This window comes from Podarcis melisellensis, assembly GCF_964234715.1.
Source record: "Podarcis melisellensis genome assembly, chromosome: 6".
Classification (NCBI taxonomy): Eukaryota; Metazoa; Chordata; class Lepidosauria; order Squamata; family Lacertidae; genus Podarcis; species Podarcis melisellensis.
The window spans coordinates 10,503,453-10,509,115 of record NC_138538.1 but is presented as its reverse complement, the minus strand read 5'-3'; positions in this window follow the sequence as shown (position 1 = coordinate 10,509,115).

Here is a 5,663-nt window from a genome sequence, read left to right as displayed (position 1 = left end):
GAAATACAATTAGCCCAGCCAACGAGGCAGCACTGCTGACTGGGACAGTTAGCGAAGACTGCATGAATAATCAATTTGTCTACGTTTGCAAGATTTCCTAGGCAAATCTGTCTCTCTCTCTCACACACACACACTGTGTGTGTGGTAGAGAGAGAGAGATTTCTGTCGAAGGAAAGTAAAATAACGAGTGCTACAGGTATGCGTTACGATCGCCAGCTAGTTTTTTTTATTTATATGGCATGCAATCTGCCAAATTCATTACAAACGTCATTGCATGCGACTTTACAGCATCTTTGTCAGGTGTTTGTTGGTTTGTTCCCATTTTACAGGTGGAGGACTGAGAATGAGAATAAATGCCTTGTCTCTAATCCGAAAACGCACAACAGATCTGGGATCTGAACTGCTGTCTTTCAGACTTAAGTCTGATTCACACTTGCCATCAAGATACATGGAGATTCCTACTTCAGAGAAATGGTATCCAAAGAAATGGTATCTCAAGTGACGTTTTATTGGTGAAACTGTGCATGGATCAGAGAACACACTTCTGAGCTACTCAGGTCTCTGGTGCAGCAAGGGAAATAGGGTTCCGTTTGTTCATGGTGCTTATTGTTAACTATGTTTGGCACGCAAGTACAGGTTACCAACAACAGGCAAGAGATAAGACCAAGACAGGCTGGCACTGATTTCAGAGCACCAGATGAGGATCATCACAGAGGTAACTAAAGCAACAAAAGGTGTTCACACAAAAGGGCAGCTTATGGTTGCAATGGCTCAGATTATTTCCTCTCGCTTGTGCAATAGCTGAGAGCCAAGGCAATAAATCATAGTGAGTCATTAGTCCAGGTCAGATACCAAGAGGCACAGCAACAGAATGATTGAACCAACAATGCCTGACACCAACTGATGCAATCTTGTGAGCTCCAGTGGCCCTTTAAGGAATGAAGCCCAAGCCCAGCCCCTTTGGGATTCAATCGGAGCTCTTTTGTGCTAAGTGACTGACGGGCATGGCTTGCCTTGCTCTGTGTACCTAAGATCCTGCTTCTGGATCCTATCACCCCATCTTAGACTCGGAGACTCCATAGCTCAGTGGGTAGAGCATGAGACTCTTAATCTCAGGGTTCCAGCCCCACATTGGGCAAAAGATTCCTACATTGCAAGGGGTTGGACTCTGCGATATTGTGGGGAAGCTACAGGGGAGTACCATATGCCCAGAGAACCTGTCATTGTGCCATGGGTGTGGCTGAGTCCACCGAACACATTCTCTTGACTTGCCCTTCTTATGCAGAGCTTAGACAAAATTGTATAGACCCACTCCTATGTCAATTTAGCTTCCTACCCGAAGAAAACCAGGTTTTACACTAGCTGAATAATGTCACTAGAGCTATACCTTCCTTGGTGGCCAAATTTCTTTTTTTAGCTTTTAAGCGTCGCAAGACTATAATTGACTGTACTGATATGGGGCTATCTGTTTAGCCCATTTTAGTGTTGGCTAAGTTCTAAAATCTTCCTGGATGTTTTAACTGTGTATTGACAAATGTATTTTTTTTCTGACTGACGGTCGAATAAAAGGTTGATGATGATGATGACTAGATTACCCTGGCGGTGCTTTCCAAATCTACAATGCTATAATTCCCTCCACAACAATAATTTTTAGCTTGAGCTTTTCCTCCATCATTTGGAGGAAAACCTTCATCTACTTTGCTCAGGGCACTTGAAAGGCATACATCAGTGACGCTAGGCACATGACTTGCGTCCTGCTCCCCCCCCCCAACCTCAGGTACATATAAATGGTACATAGAATTTAAGAGAATTCGCTATTCAAAAGTTTCAGATCCAACTATAGTTAGGAGTGACAGTCATGGGTTTTCAGCTTGGTTTCCTCCCCCCCCCCAAGTTAGTAGTGGTGACAGTGATGGATTGTTCAGCTTTGTTGAATTTCTCACCCCCCCAAAAAAAAACATTACTTGAAGTGACAGAGATGGATTCCTTGTTTCTCTACCCCACCCCAGACCCCACTTCAAAAACTGAACATTCTTTTTCTCAACAGGGAAAGTCAGGGCACACATAGGAACACGGGAAGCTGTATTCTACTGGGTTGTAGATTAATATTCATACAACTGTAGATAGCTGGAAGGGACCACGAGGGTCATCTAGTCCAACCCCCTGCAATGCAGGAAACTTTTGCCCAGTGTGGGGCTCGAACCCATGACTCTGAGATTTAGAGTCTCCTGCTCTACAGACTGAGGACTCAGCTATGCAGCTGCAAATAAAATGTTTTAAGTGTGTTGCAAAGTGCAATACACAAATCTGACACTAGATGGCGATGGTAAGCTATGGGAAATTCAACATATTTTTCAAAACAATTTTTTTTAAAAAAAAGAAAGCATTTTCAGAGGGGGTTTTTTATATGTGTGTTGACTCCACCTGAGCTATAGCAATGGATCAGGCCACCGATCCATCTAGCTCACCGTTGTCTACACAGACTGTCAGTGGCTTTGTGGGGTTTCAGACAGAGTTATTCCCAGCACGAGTTCACGAGAGCAGTTGCCGCTCAGTAGCTGAGGGCATGCTGTACATACAAAAGGTTAACTCCCTGGCATCACCTTTGAAGTGAATCTCAGGGAGCAGGTGATGGCTAAGACCCCTGCCTGAGACCTTGGACTGCTGACGCCAGCACTGGGTTAGTTGACACAATGGCATGATTCACTATAAGGCAACTTTGCGTATTGCATGCAGACTATAATATGCTCTATGTGGGGCTGCCTTTCCCCCTTGATCTGGAAGCTCTAGCTAGTGCAGAATTCAGTAGCTAGACTGCTGACGGGGGCAGACGACTGACAGCTCTGCTAAAACAAAGACTCTGTGGCTCATATGCTTAGAGGGCAGCTTAAAAGTTCTTGTATTAATACAGAAATTTCGGTCCAGGATACCTTAAGGACTGCACGGACCCCTGCACTTGCATTGGGGAAAATGAAATTCAGAGGCACATCAGCTCAGACAGTGGAAACAAAACATAATCATTGGGGCTATTCTTTAATAACATTTTTATTACATTTTCTGTTTTACCATTTCAGATAAACATTTTACATACTTAAGATATCAGTGGCTTCCATTCTTCTCTTTCCATGGTTTATTTTACTTAGCTTATATCCCTGCATATTTTACAAAAACTATACCAATGGGTTTTCCATTATTACACCCATCAAAACTTATTCACACTGTTGAATTTATCTTTATGCTGCCAGCATTTTCAGCTGCACACAATTATTTTCTATATATTCAATAAACGTTTTCCAATCTTCTTTAAACGTATGTTCTTCTTGTTCTCTTATTCTATATGTTAAGTCTGCAAGTTGTAGCAGCCACAGTCTAACTACTGTGTAGTTTTACTTAATATTTTAATTATGAATATTCATATTTTATCATTTTAATTGGATTGTTTTGTTGCGTAGTTTAATTGTGTATTTTAATTATGTTTCTTTTTTTAAATGCTTGTGTAATTGGTTCTTATACTTGTGGACCACTTACTTGAAGCCTATTTTGGTATTAAGCGGTATATAAATTAATGTTGTTGTTGTCATTTAATCGTGTCCAACTCTTCTTGAGATTAATAACTTCCTGAGATTAATAACTAATAATAATTCTATTCTCTCTCTGTAAAACTATCAATTTTGAATTATTTAGCTTCTGTACCCCTGTGTTCTTCAGTTCCTTTCAAGTTGCTTTTTTAAATGAATGTACTTTTGCATTTCTTGAATAGTGTGGGAATCCTTCAGGGACAGGAAACTGTGATATTGGAAAAAGGTAAATAAAGCTCTGAAACCTGCTCTGAGCATCAGCATCAGCCGAAATAAATATCTGAAGAAGCAGTAACTCAAGTCTGCACTAGCAGTGGGAAAGCTCAAAACATCTGCAGTCATGTTACTGCTTGGACGGTGGGTGTCACTGTCTCCTTTCCACTATGGCAGTTCAGGGAGATAAGGCATTTAAAATGCCTGGGGGAGAGTAGATTTATGTAAATGTGCAGGAGATAACAAACCTTGTAAGAAGTCCATTGCTGCCGGTGAATAAATGCGCATGTTTATAAGTCAAAGGTTTCCATGTGCTGATAAACTAGGAAAGGAATTTTATTTAAATTATGCTTTGGATTTAAGGATCTCTCCCCCCCCCCCCCATAACACAGCTAGGGATCTGTTGAGTAGCTGCATTTCCAGTTCCAAAATCTGTGTGCCACTGGTCAAGTGCGGTGTTGCATGGGTGTAGAATTAGGCATGTATTGGTTTAAGGCAGGGGTCAGAAAACTTTTTCAGCAGGGGGCTGGTCCACTGTCCCTCAGACCTTGTGAGAGGCTGGACTATATTTTGGAGAGAAAAATAGAACCAATTCCTATGCCCCACAAATAACGCCAAGAGATGCATTTTAAATAAAAGCACACATTCTACTCATGTAAAAACATGCTGGTTCCCGGACCGTCCACGGGCCGTTTTTAGAAGGCGATTGGGCCGGATAAAGCCCCTGGTGCTTAGTTTGCCTAACCATGGCTTAAGGAGACATTTGTTGAATTGAATGCATCACCTTGCCAACAAAGGTCCGTATAGTTAAAGTTATGGTTTTCCCAGTAGTGATGTATGGAAGTGAGAGCTGGACCATAAAGAAGGCTGATTGCCAAAGAATTGATATTTTTGAATTATGGTGCTGGAGGAGACTCTTGAGAGTCCCATGGACTGCAAGAAGATCAAACCTCTCCATTCTGAAGGAAATCAGCCCTGAGTGCTCACTGGAAGGACAGATCCTGAAGCTGCAGCTCCAATACGTTGGCCACCTCCTGAGAAGAAAAGACTCCCTGGAAAAGACCCTGATGTTGGGAAAGATGGAGGGCACAAGGAGAAGGGGACAACAGAGGATGAGATGGTTGGATAGTGTTCTCGAAGCTACCAGCATGAGTTTGACCAAACTGTGGGAGGCAGTGGAAGACAGGAGTGCCTGGTGTGCTCTGGTCCATGGGGTCACAAACAGTCGGACACGACTAAACGACTAAACAACAACAACAACAACTGGCCTTCCTGGAGGGAGGACATGAAACAAAAGTAAACACAGCAGATTTCTAGATTGCAGAGATGTATTTAAACATGCAAACAGTTTCTTGTATTCCTAGGGAGAAGTTATTGGCATGACATGGCTACCTCTTCCTCCACACAAGCTCTCTGCTCATAACCGCCCACCCTCTTCTGCCTCCCTGCTGTGGGAAAAGTACTAGCTTTCCCTTACTTGTGCAGTTCTTAGTGCCACTATATCACTCCCTGTCAATTCTTCAGCAACAGAAAACACTGGGTTCAGCAAACTGAGCAAATGTGCTGTTTCCCCCACTCTGCTTCTCCAAGTAATGGGAAATCAGCTTTTCAGGGTCAGTTTCCCATCACTCGGAGTGCTGTCTTCAAGGGCCTTTCATAATGCACATTTTATTTATAATTCAGAAGTTTTGCAGGTTGAGCAGCTGGCAAGTGAACACATTTAAACGGGCAGCGATGTGAGTCCAGTAGGTGCTGCCCACTCTTAAACTTGTCCACTTTCCCCCATAAAAATCAATACAGTGGTACCTTGGTTCTCAAATGCCTTGGTTCCCAAAAACCCGGAAGTGTTCCAGTTTTCGAACATTTTTTGGA